The following is a 19,153-nucleotide window of genomic DNA, read 5'->3' as shown; positions in this document are numbered from 1 at the left end:
ATGAATCCCACTGACTCTGAGTCGGGAGAGTCGAGTTCTAGTTCTGGTGACATCAACTGTCTGCTGGGTGAATTTGGGCCTGTCACTTGACCACCCCATGCCTCAGTTTCCTCATAATAATAATAATGATGGTATTTGTTAAGTGCTTACCATGTGCCAAGCACTGTTCTAAGCACTGGAGTAGATACAAGGTAATCAAGTTGTCCCACGTGGGGCTCACAGTCTTAATCCCCATTTTACAGATGAGGTAACTGAGTCACAGAGATGTTCAGCGACTTGCCCAGGGTCACATAGCTGAGAAGCGGATGAGCAGGGATTTGAACCCATGACCTCTGATTCCCAAGCCTATGCTCTTTGCACTAGGCAATGCTGCCTCTCAATAAATGGAATTGATGGATTGATTGATTGATTATCAAGGGGGCCAGATCTGACCTGCTTCCTAGTTCCCCGTGGCCAGTAATCTGGATAGTGAAGGTTAGTATATCTGATGCAGTATCTCCTCACTACTTGAAAGAAGACTTTCGCCTGCCTTTCTTTGAGGTTTTGACATCCACCTCTTCCAAAATAACTGTCTCTCTGTCTCTGTCTCTCTCTCTCTATCTTTCTCACACACCACTCCCAATTCCTGTCATGGGAAATAGCTAGGAATGATCCACTCTTTGACTATTTGTTCATTAATCATTAATCTCCCCGGAAATGACTTTTTCCCCTCAACTGCCCATAAAGTAAATAAAATTGCTAAACAGAGATTCCCCTGCTTGGAAAGCAGCCCGATAAGGACGGTGTCTATTAAAGGTTTACTATGTGGCTGTCATGGGCTTAGTTACAAGATTATCATATCTCAGGAACTGTCCCTGTCCCACATGGAGTCACAAGTCTTAAGGGGAGGGAGAACAGGTATTGAATCCCCATTTTGCAGATAAAGAAACTGAGGCACAGAGAAGTTATGTCATACCCATGGCCACACAGCAGGTCAGGGATAGGGCTGGAACTAGATTTCAGGCCATGGGCTCTGTCCATGCACCAGGCTGTGCCACTTGCTTGCCATGTGACCTTGGGCAAGTCACTTCACTTCACTGTGCCTCAGTTTCTTTAGCTACAAAGTGGAGATTCAATACCTATTCTTCTCCTACTTAGATTTGTGAGCCCCATGTGGGACAGGGACTCTGTCTGACTGGGTTATGTTGTATCTATCTACCCCAGTGTTTAGAACAGTGTGTCACACATAATAAGTGTGAAAACTTATTAACAAAAAGGAAAGGAGAGGTAAAGAGAAAAAAGAAAACAGGAAAGGGAAGGGAAGGGAAGGGAAGGGAAGGGAAGGGAAGGGAAGGAAAGGGAAGGGAAGGGAAGGAAAGGGAAGGAAAGGAAAGGAAAGGAAAGGAAAGGAAAGGAAAGGAAAGGAAAGGAAAGGAAAGGAAAGGAAAGGGAAGGGAAGGGAAGGGAAGGGAAGGGAAGGGAAGGGAAGGGAAGGGAAGGGAAGGGAAGGAAAGGAAAGGAAAGGAAAGGAAAGGAAAGGAAAGGAAAGGAAAAGAGAAGGGATGAGAAAAAAAGAGAAAAGAGGCAAGAGGAATGGAAAGGAAAAGAAATGAGAAAAGAAAAGAGAAAAAAGGAAAGGGAAGGAAAAGAAAAGGAAAGGAGAAGAGATGAGAAAAGAAAAGAGGAAAAAAGGAAAGGAGAGGGGAGGCAAGGTGAGGCAAGGTGAGACAAGGCAAGGCAAGGCAAGGCAAGGCAAGGCAAGGAAAGGAAAGGAAAGGAAAGGAAAAGAAAGGAAAGGAAAGAAAGGGAAAGGAAAAGAGATGAGAGATGAGAGATGAGATGAGGAAGAGATGAGAAAAGAAAAGAGAAAAGAGGCAAGAGGAAAAGAAAGGAGAAGAAATGAGAAAAGAAAAGAGAAAAGAAAAGAGGAAGGGAAGGGAAAAGAAAAGAAAAGGAGAAGAGATGAGAAAAGAAAAGAGGAAAAAAGGAAAGGAGAGGTGAGGCGAGGGGAGGAAAGGCAAGGAAAGGCAAGGAAAGGAAAGGAGAAGAGATGAGAAAAGAAAAGAAAAGAGAAAAGAGGCAAGAGGAAAGGAGAAGAAATGAAAAAAGAAAAGAGAAAAGAAGAGAAAAGAGGAAAGGAAAGGAAAAGGAAAGGAGAAGAGATGAGTAAAGAAAAGGAAAAAAGGAAAAGTGAGGCGAGGCGAGGCAAGGCAAGGCAAGAAAAGGCAAGGCAAGGCAAGGCAAGCAAGGCAAGGCAAGGCAAGGCAAGGCAAGGAAAGGAAAGGAAAGGAAAGGAAAGGAAACTCAGCATCTGCCAGGTAAGGAAGGTAAAAGGGATTTTCTTCTGCAACCCAGGACTGAATCTGTTCTCTGACAGTGATCCAAGTCACGAAGAGCCCGGAGTTTGTGGGTGCATGGAACATTCAAGACCTGCATCTGCTAGTAGAGCAGCTGATAAACAGTAGTGCCGATGTATATAAAGTTGGGCTATTTTCTTCTTTCTCCCTGCGATTCTCAGTCTCTCTCTACAGGGTGTGGACTACGGACTGCTTTTTTAGGTCAGAACAAGCCACCTAAAAACACCCCACAGAGAGATGGCTTACACTTGAGTCAATCGGGAGGGGGGGAAAGTATTCCCTGATTCAAATTCCACAGTTGTCATGGAGCTGAATGATTCTCCCCTCGGCTCCACTCAGGACCTTGTGGTCCCGGTTGGAGGAATTCTGGGTATTCCCAGCCAACCTTCCTGAGCAAGCTGTGAAATGCTTCCAGCCATCTAACTGGATAAAGAGTTTAAATTATGTGTGGGTGGGTTGGGTAGGGGGGAACTTGATGATTTACCAGCTTAAAGTTTCCCACAGGCATCCACCGAATCCTTAGGAGAGAGAAATAGTTATTTATAGGTACTCTACTGCATGCTCACTGGTTTATTTCAGAATCAATATTGCAGTGATGAGAAGCACTGTTGAGCCCATGGGATTCTTGGGATAAGATTTCTGGGCTGGGGCAATTCTTCGCATTTCCCCAATTGTTTGTAAATGAACAGCCTGACTATCACGTTTGGGCTTTTTCTCCAGTTTAAGAGGAGAGTCCCTCTGTCTAGAGAAACTGTGTCTCCAAGTGATGTAGATAAAGAGTTGCTCAATCTTTTCTTGAAAGGGCAGGCTTTGAGATGGTGTTTTATCAATCAGTCAGTCAATGACATTGATTGAGGGCTGTCTATATGTAGAGCACTGTACTAAGTGGGGGGGGGGGGGTTAACCTCGCTACTCTCCTACTCACCTCACAACTCTCCTACTCACCTCACTACTCTCCTACTTCACTTCTCTACTCTCTTACTAAACCCCAGCCCACACAATTTGCTCCTCTAATGCTAACCTACTCACTGTACCTCCATCTCATCTGTCTCACCGACGGACCCTCACCCACATTCTGCCTCTGTCCTGGAATGTCTCCCCTCCTCAAATAAAAATAATAATGTCAGTATTTGTTAAGCGCTTACTATGTGCAAAACACTGTTCTAAGCGCTGGGGGGAATACAAGGAGATGAGGTTGTCCCATGTGGGGCTCACAGTCAATCCCCATTTTACAGATGAGGGAACTGAGGCACAGAGAAGTGAAGTGACTTGCCCAAGGTCACACAGCAGACATGTGGGGGAGGCAGGATTTGAACCCATGACCTGTGACTCCCAAGCCCGCGCTCTTTCCACTGAGCCACGCTGCTTCTCTTATCAAATCTTCTCGAATCTAACAGACAATTCCTCTCTCCCCTTACTGAAGGCCCATCTCCTCCAAGAGGCCTTCCTTGACTAAGCCCCCCTTTCCTCTTCTCCCTCTCCCTTCTGCATCACCCTGACTCGCTCCCTTTATTCATTCATCCTCCCTCCCAGCTCCTCACCACTTATGTCCAGACCTGTCATTTCTTTATTTATATCAATGTCTGTCTCTCCCTATAGACCGAAAGCTCACTGTGGGCAAGGAATGTGTCTGTTCATTGTAATATCATACTCTCCCAACTGCTTAATACAGTGCTCTACACAAAGTAAGCGCTCAATAAATATGAATGAATGAATGAATGAATGAATTAATTAATTAATTAATTAATTAATGGGAAAGTACAATACAAGAGAGTGGTAGATTCCAGCTACACATCTGGATGGCCAGATGGGAAGGTGGCACCCTCACCTGATCAGGGCCCCAAAACATTCTGGAACCTATGGCTGCTCTTGAGTGGAGTGGTCATTAATCAATCAATCAAGCAACAGTAAATATTGAGTGCTTATTGTGTGCAGACCAGTTTACTAATGACTTGGGAGAGGACAATGTATCACAGAGTTGGTTGACACCATAAGGAGCTTACGGTCTAGAGGGGGAGACTGACGAAAATATGAAGAAATAAATAGATAGGGACATAAGTGCTGTGGGGCTGAGGGAGGGTAGATAAAGGGCGTGAATCCAAGTGTAAGGGTGACGCAGAAGGGAGAGGGAGAAGAGGAAAGGGGGGCTTAGTCAGGGAAGGCCTCTTGGAGGAGATGGGCCTTCAGTAAGACTTTGAGGCGGGGGAGAGTGATGTTCTGTCGGTCATGCCTGCCTCTGCACCCAGTGGACTTCTGGGGTTAGCAGACCCCAAAGCCCCTCAAGACAGTTGTGCCTGAATGAACACACCACCTGGGTGACATCCTTCCTGTCTTTAAAAAAAAAATGGTATTTGTTAAATGCTTACTATGTGTCAGGCACTGTACTAAGCACTGAGATACAAGATAATCAGATTGGACACAGTCCACATCCCACATGGGACTTACGATATTAGTCCCCATTTTACAGATGATGTAACTGAGGCCCAGAGATAGAAACGTTCTGGTCACGTCACCGCCCCCTCCTCAAAAATCTCCAGTGGTTGCCTGTCAACCTTCGCATGAAGCAAAAACTCCACACTATCGGATTCAAAGCTGTCCATCCCCTCACCCCCTCCTACCTCACCTCCCTTCTCTCCTTCTCCAGCCCAGCCCACACCCTCCGCTCCTCTGCCACCGCTAACCTCCTCACTGGGACTCGTCCTCACCTGTCCTACCTTTAACCCCTGGCCCACGTCCTACCTCAGGCCTGGAATGCCCTCCCTCCTCAAATCTGCCAAACTAGCACACTTCCTCCCTTCAAAGCCCTACTGAAAGCTCACCTCCTCCAGGAGACCTTCCCAGACTAAGCCCCCCTTTTCCTCAGCACCCCCTCCTCGCCCACCTCTCCCCGACAGCTATCTTTTCTCTATCCCCCCGCCCCACAGCACTTGGGTATATATGTACATATCTATAATTCTATTTATTTACATTAATGCCTGTTTTACTTATTCTGATGTGTATATATATATATATCTCTAATTATATTTATTTATACTGATGCTATTGTTGTCTGTTTACTTGTTTTGCTGTATGCCACCCCCCTTCTAGACTGCGAGTCCGTTGTGGGCAAGGATTGTCTCTCTTTGTTGCTGAATTGTTCTGCACACAGTAAGCACTCAATAAATATGACTGAATGAATGAATAAATTCATGAATGAATAAATGAATTCATGAATTCATGAATGAATAAATTCATTCATTCATTCAATCATATTTGTTGAGCGTTTACTGTGTGCAGAGCACTGTACTAAGCGCTTGGGAAGTACAAGTTGGCAACATATAGAGACAGTCCCTACCCAACAACGGGCTCACAGTCTGGAAGGATAATAATAACAATGGTATTTATTAAGCGATTACTAAGTGCAAAGCACTGTTCTAAGCACTGGGGAGGCTACAAGGTGATCAGGTTGTCCCACAGGGGGCTCACAGTCTTAATCCCCATTTTACAGATGAGGTAACTGAGGCACAGAGAAGTGAAGTGACTTGCCCAAAGTCACCCAGCTGACAATTGGCAGAGCTGGGATTTGAACCCATGACCTCTGACTCCAAAGCCCGGGCTCTTTCCACTGAGCCACTACACAGGTGCAGTGTATGAATGTAGTGTAGTGTAGTGAATAAATCAAGTGACAGGCTCAAGGTCACACAGCAGATGAGTGACAGAACTGGGATTAGAACCCAGGTCGTTCTGATTCCCAGGCCCAGGCTCTACCCACTAGGCATACTGTATCTTCCCTTGTGGCCCAGCCTAAAGGTGGGTGGGGGGTGGTCAAAGTGGAGAAGCAAAGACCAGTAAGGTTTCCTGGTCCCAGCTCAGCCCATGAGCGCAGACCCCCCACAGAATAAGCGTGGGAAAGCAGCATAGCCTAGTGTGTAGAGCACAGGCCTCGGAGTCAGAAGGTCATTCATTCATTCAATCATATTTATTGAGCGCTTACTGTGTGCAGAGCACTGTACTAAGCGCTTGGGCATGGGTCATGGGTCTCAGCTCCTCCCTTGTCTGACCTTGTTCAAGTCACTTCACTTCTCCGGGTCTCGGTTTCCTCCACCGTAGAATAAAGATTAAATCCTACTCTTACTTAAACTGTGAACCCCACGTGGGACAGGGACTGCGTCCAAACTGATACACTTGAATCTACCCCAGTGCTTAGAACAGTGTTTGACTTATAGTAAGTGCTAAACAAACCATGAAAAACTAAACAAATAAGCAGGCTCCTTCTGTCAGCTTTACTACCTCTTGGATGGTATTGACTGGGTTCCCCCTTGGCCCCCAAGCTAATCTCAAGCCAAACACAATTTGTTCCCTTCCCCACAGCATTCAACAGTCTTCTAGACTGTGAGTCCACTGTTGGGTAGGGACCGTCTCTATATGTTGCCAACTTGTACTTCCCAAGCGCTTAGTACAGTGCTCTGCACACAGTAAGCGCTCAATAAATACGATTGAATGAATGAATGAACGAACAACGTTTTTAGGCTCTGGGGATTTTGCTTGGACTGTGCAGTTAATAATAATTATAATAACAACAATAATAATGGTATTTGTTAAGCACTTGCTATGTACCAGGCACTATACTAAGCACTGGGATGGATACAAGCAAATCAGGTTGGACACAGTCTCTGTCCCACGAGGGGCTCACACTCTTAATCCCCATTTTGCTCTGCACACAGTAAGCGCTCAATAAATATGATTGAATGAATGAATGAATGAACAACGTTTTTAGGCTCTCGGGATTTTGCTTGGACTGTGCAGTTAATAATAATTATAATAACAACAATAATAATGGTATTTGTTAAGCGCTTGCTATGTACCAGGCACTGTACTAAGCACTGGGATGGGTACAAGCAAATCAGGTTGGACACAGTCTCTGTCCCACGAGGGGCTCACAGTCTTAATCCCCATTTTACAGTTAAGGTAACTGAGGCACAGAGAAGTGAGGTGACTTGCCCAAGATCACGTAGCAGACAAGTGGCAGAGTCAGGATTAGAATCCACGTCCTCTGACTCCCAAGCGTGGATTCTTGCTACTAGGCCATGCTGCTAATAATAATAATAATAATAATAATAATAATAATAATAATAATGCTTGTTAAGTACTTATTATGTTGCCCTCTCACGGTCGCACCTGGAGAGTTTCCAGTCCTCTACCAGTCTCGTCTACAGGAGGAAGAGTCGAGCAGAGGACTGTCCATTCCGATCCTAGCTTGGCCAGTGGCTAGCGAGTGGAAGGCCGTTGGCTACAAGTCAAAACTCCCCTGTGCTGAGCAGCGGCAGCCCGAGAGAGAGTCGAAGGCAGAGACTGGAGTTGACTGTGCAGAAGGCGACAATGGTAAACCACTTCTGGATTTTTACCGAGAAAACTCTGTGGATCCACTACCAGAACGATTGTAGATGGAGAGTGGGGTGCTCTGGGACAGATGTGTCTGTGCTATCGCTATAAGTCGGAAACGACTCAACGGAATAAGACAAGACAAGAGTTACTATGTGCCAAACACTGTACTAAGAACTGAGGTAGACAAAAGATAATCAGGTTGGACAGGGTCTGTGTCCGCTGTGGTGTTCACCATCTAAATAGGAGAAGGAGCAGGTACGGAACCTCTATTGTACTCTCCCAAGAGTTTTATCCACGGTAAGCGCTCGATAAATATGATGGATGTCCGGAGTTTTTCCTTCCCTCACCAGGTTTGCAACCCTCTCCACCGGGCCCTGATTTTCCGGGATGTCTGCCCTCGGAAGGAAACCTGATGGGGTCCATGGTTTTCCAGAAGAGGGCTGGGCTTCCTCCTTTTAAATACCAGGAATTTCTCCAAGTGGGAGGGGCCGGAGGGAGAGTCCTTGCTCAGAGCAAAATAAATATGAGGAGTCTAGCCAGCTTCCTGACAGTATTTCCCTGAGCCGGGAGCTGGAGGAGAGGGGGAAGGCGAGGGAGGGGGAGAGGGGCATTGCCGTAGATTTAGTAAATGATACGGGGGAAGGCCACTGCTGGGATAATCTGGACAACTGGAATCTTTTATATTTCATTTATTAATATGGCTTTTATTAAGTGCTTACTCTCTATATGCCGACAGCTCTCGGAATAGAAGAAAGTTCACCCAGGCAGTCTTCGGCTTTTCTTTTATATAATGTATGTTTTGTATATATTTTTACATATTATAAATATATATATATGTATCAATAATAATAGTAATTGTATTTGCTAAGCACTTACTATGAGCCAGGCACTATACGGGTGGATACAAGCAGATCAAGTGGACACAGTCCCTGTCCCACACGGGGCTCACGGTCTTTATCACCATTTTGCAGATGAGGGAACTGAGGCACAGAGAAGTGAAGTAACCTGTCCAAGGTCACACCCCAGAAAAGTGGTGGAGCTGGGATTAGAACCTATGACCTTATGACTCCCGGATCACTGCCATGCTGCATCAATCAATCAATCAATTGTATTTTTTGAGTGCTTACCATCTGTAGAGTACTGCTTTTACTAAGCGCTTGGGAGAGGACAATAATACAACATAACATAATTGGTAGACTTGTTCCCTGCCCACAATGAGCTTAGAGTCCGGAGGGGAGACAGACATTCATTCATTCATTCAATCATATTTATTGAGCACTTACTGTGTGCAGAGCACTGTACTAAGCGCTTGGGAAGTACAAGCTGGCAACATATAGAGACGGTCCCTACCCAACAACGGGCTCACAGTCTAAAAGAGGGAGACAGACAGCAAAACAAAACGTGGACAGGTGTCAAAATCGTCAGAACAAATATAATTGTAGCTATATGCACATCATTAAGAAAATCAATAGAATAGTAAATATGTACAAGCAAAATAAATAGAGTACTAAATCTGTACAAACATATATACAGGTGCTGTGGGGAGGGGAAGGAGGTAGGGCAGGGGGATGGGGAGGGGGAGAGGAAAAAGGGGGCTCAGTCTGGGAAGGCCTCCTGGAGGAGGTGAGCTCAGTAGTAATCCCCATTTTACAGGTAACTGAGGCACAGAGGAGTTAAGTGACTTGTTCGAAGTCAAACAGCAGACAAGTGGCAGAGCCAGGATTATACTCCACTGTTTCCCCTTTCTGTAATTTATTTTAATGTCTGTCTCTCCTACTAGATAGTAAACTCCTTGAGAGCAGGGATTGTGTTTTCAGACTTCATTGTATTGTACTCTCCCAAGCTCTTAGTATAATTCTCTGCACACAATAAATGCTCAATAAATACGACTGATTGATAAAACAAGTAGCAGCTTAGCAGGGATGCTTCCATTCCTCTGCCCAACCACTGATGTACAGATGCTGAAATGGCCACACGGCCTCCAAACAAGTAAGGTACAGGTTGTGCGTCACCAAAGGAATAAACTGACATGACTTGCCCAAGGTCAGACAGCAGACGTGTGGCAGAGTCAGAATTAGAACCCAGGTCCTTCTGACTTCCAGGGCTGTTCTCTATCCACTAGGCCACACCACTTCTCAGAAGCAGCGTGGCTCAGTGGAAAGAGCCCGGGCTTTGGAGTCAGAGGTCATGGGTTCAAATTTCGACTCCACCACTTGTCTGCTGTGTGACTTTGGGCAAGTCACTTAACTTCTCTGTGCCTCAGTTCCCTCATATGTAAAATGGGGATTAAGACTGTGAGCCCCCTGTGGGACAACCTGATCACCTTGTAACCTCCTTAGTGCTTAGAACAGTGCTTGGTACATAGTAAATGCTTAATAAATGCTATTATTATTATTATTATCTGCTCTTCTCCTGGATTAAGTCCGTTGCTCCGCTATGGACTCTCCTATGTCCAACTTGATTAGCTCGTACGGTGCCTGGCACATAGTAAGCGCTTAACAAATACGAGTTGCCAAATATCACACAAAAAAATAAATAAAATAAGATTTCCCGGTACAGCCATCTCCTGAGGTTGAAAGGTTGTAACAAAATAGAAACCCTCCCCCCTTCTCAATCTTAGAGCTGTGGAGAGAGAAGGTCTGTCTCACCTCATGTTGGTTCTGGACAGTGGTTCAAGGAGCAGACAGACAGGCCTGGGTGTCAGAGGTTATTTAAGTGTTTACTATGTGTCAAGCACTGTCCTAAGCATTGGGGTAGTACAAGTGTATCAAGTTGGACACAGTCCATGTCCCATGTGGGGCTCACAGTCTAAGTAGGAGGGAGAACAGGTGCTGAATCCCCACTTTACAGATGAGGAAACTGAGGCACAGAGAAGTGAAGTGATTTACCCAAAGTGACTTACCCTCTGACTCCTGGGCCCCGGGCTCTTTCCACTAGGCCACACTGCTTCCCCAAATTCTTGAGCGAGTTTCTGTAAAACCCACAGAGAAATTGGGCAGCTTCTCTGGGCCACCTGGCTCGCTGATTTCCCTCCAGGTGAGCAAGTGGGCTATAACCCAGAGGAGGAAGTTTATCAATCAACTGATCAAGGTTCTAATCCCAGCTGTGCCACTTGTATGCTGTGTGACCTTGGGTAAATCACTTCACTTCTCTGTACCTCAGTGACCTCATCTGTAAAATGGGGATTAAGACTATGAACCCTATGTGGGACAGGGACTGTGTCCAACCGGGTTATTGACTTTAAAGCACTAGATCACCTTGCCCCCTAATCAATCAATCAATCAATCAATCAATCATATTTATTGAGCGCTTACTATGCGCAAAGCACTGTACTAAGCGCTTGGGAAGTACAGGTTGGCAACATATAGAGACAGTCCCTACCCAACAGTGGGCTCACAGCCTAGAAGGGGGAGACAGAGAAGAAAACCAAACATATTAACAAAATAAAATAAATAGAATTGATATGTACAAGTAAAATAAATACATAAATAGAGTAATAAATATGTACAAACGTATATACATATATACAGTTGCTGTGGGGAAGGGAAGGAGGTAAGGCGGTGGGGATGGAGAGGGGGATGAGGGCGAGAGGAAGGAGGGGACTCAGTCTGGGAAGGCCTTCTGGAGGAGGTGAGCTCTCAGTAGGGCCTTGAAGGGAGGAAGAGAGCATTCCAGGCCAGGGGATGACGTGGGCCGGGGGTCGATGGCGAAACAGGCGAGAATGAGGCCTAACGGTGAGGAGATTAGTGGCAGAGGAGCAGAGGGTGCAGGCTGGGCTGGAGAAGGAGAGAAGGGAGGGGAGGTAGGAGGGGGCGAGGGGATGGACAACCTTGAAGCTGAGCATGAGGAGTTTCTACCTGACGCGCAGACTGATTGGTAGCCACTGGAGATTTTTGAGGAGGGGAGTAACATGCCCAGAGCGTTTCTGGACAAAGACAAACCGGGCAGAGGCATGAAGTATGGATTGAAGTGGGGAGAGACAGGAGGATGGGAGATCAGAGAGGAGGCTGATGCAGTAGTCCAGACGGGATAGGATGAGAGCTTGAATGAGCAGGGTAGCAGTTTGGATGGAGAGGAAAGGGCGGATCTGGCAATGTTGCGGAGCTGAGACCGGCAGGTTTTGGTGACAGCCCCTACTATCTTACCTCACTGCTTTCTTAACTCCAACCCAGCCCACACGCTTCTTTCCTCTAAAGCCAACCTACTCACTGAACCGCCATCTCGTCTGTCTCACTGCCGACCCCTCGCCCACATCCTGCCTCTGGCCTGGACATCCATCCCCCTACAAATCCTACAGACTACCTCCCTCCCCACCTTAGAAGCCTTATTCAAATCCCATCTCTTCCAAGAGGCCTTCCTGGAATAAGCCCTCATTTCTTCTACTCCCTCTCCCTTCTGTATCACCCTTCCACTTGGATTGTTTCATCATCCCCTCAGCACTTATGCCTATGCCCAGACTTTATTTATGTCAATGTCTGTGCCCCCCTAGACTGTAAATTCTTGTGGGCAGCAAACAGGTCTACTGATTCTGTTATATTGTACTCTCTCGAACGTTATGGTACAGTGCACTGCACACAATAAGCACTCAATAAATATGATCGATTAGGTGGTATCTACCTCAGCACTTAATAGAATGCTCTGCCCGGGGCATGTGCTCAATAAATATGATTGATTGATCAAACGACTGATTAGCTTGTATCTACCGCAGCGCTTAGTACAGTGCTTAACTAATACCATAAAAAGAAAGAAAAAAAAGAGAGGGCTGAGTCTGGGAAGACCTCTTGGAAGAGCTGGGATTTTAAGAACTTTGTTCTGCCAGTGGAAAATGTGCAAAGTTCCCAGATAAATGAAGACCGTATTCTGGCTCGAAACAACGGTGGGTCAAGACCAGACTCGGGGAAAAATATCTCCAAAAAGAACGCAACTTTCCTCTCTGTCTGAAGTCCTGGTCATAAAATCTGAGGTTTCAAGATTTGAATTGACGGTGTGCTTTGGAAAGGCCCTGACACACTCTTCTCACAATTCAGCTCTAAGGATTCCACTGCCGATCAAACAGAAGCCACTCGATGTAGAAACAAAAATGAAGTAATTACCTAGGTTGACCTGGCTTGAGCTGATGGTCACAGTTTGATCTGGACTACCACAGGGCTTAATTAAATTGACAAATAATAATCACCTAGGGCTGTATAGCCTCATTTCTCGCCCAAGCTCTCCAATACACATTAAGAGACTTAGTATGCAATCCACTGTCAGTTAGATAAAATTGAAAAAGGTGAGAGCTAGATAGAAAATGTGCCTCTAATCAGCCCATCAATCAGTAATAGAACTGACGCCGCATCTCAGCTCTCCTGATTCTTAATGTCTTTCTCTCCTGTGGAGAATCACTAAACCCAGGTTTCTGCTGTTTGAATATCAAATGTTTTTAAACTGCTTCCCAGAGTCTAGGAAGGTAAAGCAAACTGATTCATCCTCCTGGGAGGATTTTGAGTTCAACTTTCATCGGGTCAATTCCGTAAAATACAACAGCGCTATGGAAACGTCACACCGAATGTGATCCTCATCAATCGAACAATCCATCAATAAATGGTGTGTGTTGAACACTTGCAGTTTGCAGAGCACTGTACTAAGGGCTGGGGAGGGTATAATACAATAGCGCCTGTAGACATCATCATCATCATTATCAATTGTATTTATTGAGCGCTTACTGTGTGCAGAGCACTGTACTAAGCGTTTGGGAAGTACAAATTGGCAACATATAGAGACAGTCCCTACCCAACAGTGGGCTCACAGTCTAAAAGAACTAGGTATGTTATCTGGCCGCAAAGAGCTTACGGTCTGCAGACATTAGAGTAAGAAAAGGAACAAATTCTGGTTAACTCCGATCCCTGCCCTCAAGGAGCTTACGGGCCACTGTGTACAGAGTGCTGTACTAAACACCTGGGGGAAGGCAAGACAACAGAGCTTGTAGACACGGATCCCTCCCCACCTAAAAGCTCTTTGTCAGCACCATCATAGCCTTCATCTTAGAACAGTGCTTTGCACATAGTAAGCACTTAATAAATGTCATTATTATTATGATTCATCATTTCGCACTACCCACTCCTCAAAACCCTCCCCAAATAGCCCATTTGTCTCCTCATCAAGCAGAAACTTCTGGCACACCCCCTCTAGACCGTAAGCATGCTGTGGCCAGGAAATGTGTCTGTTATATTCTTCTATCGTACTCTCCGAAGCGCTTAGGACAGTGGTCTGCCCACAGTCAGTGCTCAATAAACACGATAGACTGACTGCCTGTCGACTTTAAGCCCTATCCTGGTCCTTCTTCCGCTATAATCCATCTGGGGAGGGTCTCTCCTCTCATGCCAACCTACTCACTGTACTTCAATCTTGCCTATTTTTCCACCGACCCTTGCCCACATCCTCTCTCTGGCCTGGAATTCCCTGCCCCTTCGTCCTGGATCTTCCTCCTCCTTCATATCTGACAGGCCACCGCTCTTCCCACGTTCAAACCCTTATTAAAATCCCATCTCCCCCAAGAGACCTTCCTCCACTAAGATTTCATTTCCTCCACTCCCTCTCCCTTCTGCATCACCCTTTCACTCGGATGTGTAAACTTTATTCACCCCACCCTCAGCCCCACGGCACTTATGAACATATCCTCTTCTCTTCTTAACATATTCTTAACATATTCTCTTCCTCCTTTCAAAGCCCTACTGAGAGCTCACCTCCTCCAGGAGGCCTTCCCAGACTGAACCCCCTCCTTCCCCTCCCCACAGCACCTGTATATATGTACATATGTTTGTACATATTTATTACACTATTTATTTATTTATTTTACTTGTACATATTTATTCTATTTATTTTATTTTGTTAATATGTTTTGTTTTGTTGTCTGTCTCCCCCTTCTAGACTGTGAGCCCACTGTTGGGTAGGGACCATCTCTATACGTTGCCAACTTGTACTTCCCAAGCGCTTAGTACAGTGCTCTGCACACAGTAAGCGCTCAATAAATACGACTGGATGAATGAATGAAGGTCAGGAAACATGCCAACCAACTCTGACGTACTGTACTCTCCCAAGCGCTTAGCAAGCACTCAATAAATACCACTGATTATTTTGTTGTTGAGGGAGTAGGATTCAATCCTCATTTTACAGATAAGGTAACTGAGGCCCAGAGAAATGAAGTGACTTGCCCAAGGTCACACAACAGATAAGTGGTGGAGCCCGGATTAATAATAATAATAATAATAATAATAACAATGATGGCATTTGTTAATTGCTTACTATGTACAGAGCACTGTTCTTAGCGCTGGGGAGGGGGGGGATACAAGGTGATCAAGTTGTCCCACATGGGGCTCACAGTCTTCATCCCCATTTTACAGATGAGGTAACTGAGGCTCAGAGAAGTTAAGTGACTTGCCCAAGGTCACACAGCAGACGTGGCAGAGTCGGGATTCGAACCCATGACCTCTGACTCCAAAGCCCATGCTCTTTCCACTGAGCCACGCTTGAGTCCTCTGATATCCGGGCCCCAAGCTTTTCCCACTAGTCCACACTGCTTCTAAGAGCTGCTACCACTTTCGGAGCATCCTACAGAGACTTTAAAGATTTTAATTCTAGTCTTTTGTTTGTTTGTTTTCAGCCTGCTGAAGGTGCTGTGGCTTTGTGAAGTCACATTTAACCTGGGCAAACAATTCCCCCACTTTCCATTCCTGCCCGATGGCCAGAGATTGCCTCAGAAAGGAGTTAGGTTTTGCAACTTCGCCTCTGCTCAGTGCTCAGATGCTAAATGGAGTGAGCTTAAAAATCAGTAAATAAATAACTACTTCAAGCGGCAAAGAGATAGCTGACCATCAGTGTGTTCAGGACTTGTTCATTTAGTGACTGCACGATAGCCATTAATGTGACCAACGTGATTATCTTGAATCTACCCCGCTGGTTAGAGAAGTTCCTGGCAAACGAGAGGCACTTAAAAAATGCCGCAATTATTACTATTTGCATTCAATCAATCAGTTGTATTTATTGAGTGCTTACTGTGTGCAGAGCACTGTACTAAGCGCTTGGGAAGTACAAGCTGGCAACGTATAGAGACAGTCCCTACTCAACAGTGGGCTCACAGTCTAGAAGGGGGAGACAGAGAACAAAACCAAACATAGTAACAAAATAAAATAAATAGAATAGATAGGTACAAGTAAAATAGAGTAATAAATATGTACAAACATATATACATATATTCAATCAATCAATCAATCAATCGTATTTATTGAGCGCTTACTGTGTGCAGAGCACTGTTCTTGATATTTACTGAGCACTCACTGGGTGCACTACAGAGAAGCAGCATGGCTCAGTAGAAAGAGCACAGGCTTTGGAGTCAGAGATCGTGGGTTTGAATCCCGGCTCTGCCACATTTCTGCTGTGTGACCTTGGGCAAGTCACTTAACTTCTCAGAGCCTCAGTTACCTCGTCTGTAAAATGGGGATGATGGCTGTGAGCCCCAGGCGGGACAACCTGATCACCTTGTATCCCCCCAGCGCTTTGCACATAGTAAGTGCTTAACAAATGCCATTATTATTATTATTACACTGTACTAAGCACTTGACAAGGTGCAACAGAAAGATGAGACCAGTTCATTGACCAGAAAGAGCAACATCCCAACAGAGAGAAAAATATTTATAAATAGTGAAACGTCTGTTGCAGGTCGAGGAAGGAGCCGAGCAGTGCCGGGTAAAAGAAGTTTTTAGCACCTCCGTCACCCGCGACCCCCAGGGCCTGACCCATGAGATGGGCACTGCGCTGCCTCCGCGATGACACCAGAGGTTCCCATCTTGTTGCCAACTTGTACTTCCCAAGCGCTTAGTACAGTGCTCTGCACACAGTAAGCGCTCAATAAATGTGATTGATTGATTGATTGATTGCTTGATCAGCCCCTGCCCCAGTCCGGGAAAGGGCCCAACCAGAGCACGGCTCCCCTGACCTCCGACCCCCGGGACCGGACACATGAGAAGAGCACTGCCTTCCCCCTACCGTGAAGCGCTTAGTACAATGCTCTGCACACAGTAAGCACTCAATAAATACGATTGAATGAATATCGGTCCTCCCATCAGCCCCTGCTCCAACCAGGGGCAGACACAGGAACCATCCACCGCTCCTCTGACCTTTGGCCCTGGGGGCCGGACACATAATAATAATAATAATTGAGAAGCAGCGTGGCTGAGTGGAAAGAGCCCGGGCTTTGGAGTCAGAGGTCATGGGTTCAAACCCTGGCTCCGCCAATTGTCAGCTGTGTGACTTTGGGCAAGTCACTTCACTTCTCTGTGCCTCAGTGACCTCATCTGTAAAATGGGGATTAAGACTGTGAGCCCCCCGTGGGACAACCTGATCGCCTTGTATCTCCCCAGCGCTTAGAACAGTGCTTTGCACATAGTAAGCGCTTAACAAATACCATCATTATTATTCTCTGTGACTCAGTGACCTCATCTGTAAAATGGAGATTAAGACTGTGAGCCCCCCGTGGGACAACCTGATCGCCTTGTAACCTCCCCAGCGCTTAGAACAGTGCTTTGCACATAGTAAGCGCTTAATAAATGCCATCATTCATTCAACTGTATTTATTGAGCGCTTACTGTGTGCAGAGCACTGCACTAAGAGCTTGGGAAGTACCAGTTGGCTACATATAGAGATGGTCCCTACCCAACAATGGGCTCACAGTCTAGAAGGGGGAGACAGACAACAAAACAAAACATATTAACAAAATAAAATAAAATAAAATAAATAGAATAGTAAATATGTACAAGATTATTATTATGCACATCATTATTATTATCATTATTCCCTGTCTGTCACCAACTCCTTTCACTACTTATTTTTATTTTTTCATTTTTTAATGGCATTTGTTAAGCACTTACTATGCGCCAGGCACTTGTCTTAAGCGTTGGGGTAGATAATGGGATAGATGGGGTAGAGCTCTCTTCCTCCCTTCAAAGCCCTACTGAGAGCTCACCTCCTCCGGGAGGCCTTCCCACACTGAGCCCCCATTTTTCTCTCCTCCTCCCCATCCCCCCTGCCCTACCTCCTTCCCCTCCCCACAGCACCTGTACATATATTTGTACAGATTTATTACTCTATTTATTTTACTTGTACATATTTACTATATCTATTTATTTTGTTAATGATGTGCATATAGCTTTACTTCCACTTGTTCTGATGATTTTGACACCTGTCTACATGTTTTGTTTTGTTGTCTGTCTCTCCATTCTAGACTGTGAGCCCGTTGTTGGGTAGGGACCATCTCTAGATGTTGCCGACTTGTACTTCCCAAGAGCTTAGTACAGTGCTCTGCACACAGTAAGTGCTCAATAAATATGACTGAATAATAATAATGATGCCATTTATTAAGCGCTTACTAAGTGCAAAGCACTGTTCTAAGCACTGGGGAGGTCACAAGGTGAGCAGGTTGTCTCATGGGGGGCTCCCAGTCTTAATCCCCATTTTACAGATTTATTCAATCGTATTTATTGAGCACTTACCGTGTGCAGAGCACTGGACTAAGCACTTGGGAAGTACAGATGAGGTAACTGAGGCACAGAGAAGCTAAGTGACTTGCCCAAAGTCACACAACTGATAATTGGTGGAGCTGGGATTTGAACCCATGACTTCTGACTCTCAAGCCCGGGCTCTTTCCACTGAGCCATGCGAATACGTTAGTGCTGAAGGTGGTGGCTGGGTTGATAAGACTTCAGGCATTGGAAATTCAGCAAAGAAGGTTTATTGGAGGCTGGGAGAGGGCTTTGAATAATAATAATAATAATAATAATAATAATAATGATAATGGTATTTGTTAAGCCCTTACTATGTGCAAAGCACTGTTCTAAGCACTGAAAAACTTGGTTAGATGCCACGAAGCAGGTGGCAATGCCTTAACCATATATGTGTTGTATAGGCCACTAGGACCTCTTCCATCTTTCTCAAGGGGAGTGCTAACCTTCTCTCCTTCCATACAACACAATCAATCAATCAATCAATCAATCGTATTTATTCATCATCATCATCATCAATCGTATTTATTGAGCACTTACTGTGTGCAGAGCACTGTACTAAGCGCTTGGGAAGTACAAGTTGGCAACATATAGAGACAGTCCCTACCCAACAGTGGGCTCACAATGCGAGCTAGGACTATGGCTTTATAGCCACAGTGCTACGCAGACCGTTAACACATTATTTTGCCCTCTAGGAGCTTAAAAACACAGTTAAATTTGAGGCTGACCAAAATAAGGCTCACATAATCAACCTAGCAGTAACATTTATTGAGCCACTGCCCTGTTCAAGGCACTAAATCAAGGCACTTGGGAAAGTATAGTGAGTTCAAAACATGCTATCTCTAGTACATAAAGAGAAATGTTCTGATCTCAAATCTAGCGCAGTAAAAACATTTCTAGTTCCTGACCAAAGAGAAT

General features: G+C 45.4%; 1 non-coding gene across 1 annotated transcript; it reads right to left on the bottom strand.

The window, feature by feature from the left end:
* Positions 1-18,575: 18,575 nt before the first annotated feature.
* LOC119924662 lies at positions 18,576-18,703 on the bottom strand. Its single transcript, XR_005449362.1, has one exon. It is a non-coding gene; the product is annotated as a U6atac minor spliceosomal RNA (small nuclear RNA).
* Between the last annotated feature and the right edge of the window lie 450 nt (positions 18,704-19,153).

Source organism: Tachyglossus aculeatus, chromosome 2, assembly GCF_015852505.1.
Source record: "Tachyglossus aculeatus isolate mTacAcu1 chromosome 2, mTacAcu1.pri, whole genome shotgun sequence".
NCBI classification, from domain to species: Eukaryota; Metazoa; Chordata; class Mammalia; order Monotremata; family Tachyglossidae; genus Tachyglossus; species Tachyglossus aculeatus.
The sequence above is the reverse complement of the archived record's forward strand: the minus strand, read 5'-3'. Positions and strand labels throughout refer to the sequence as shown.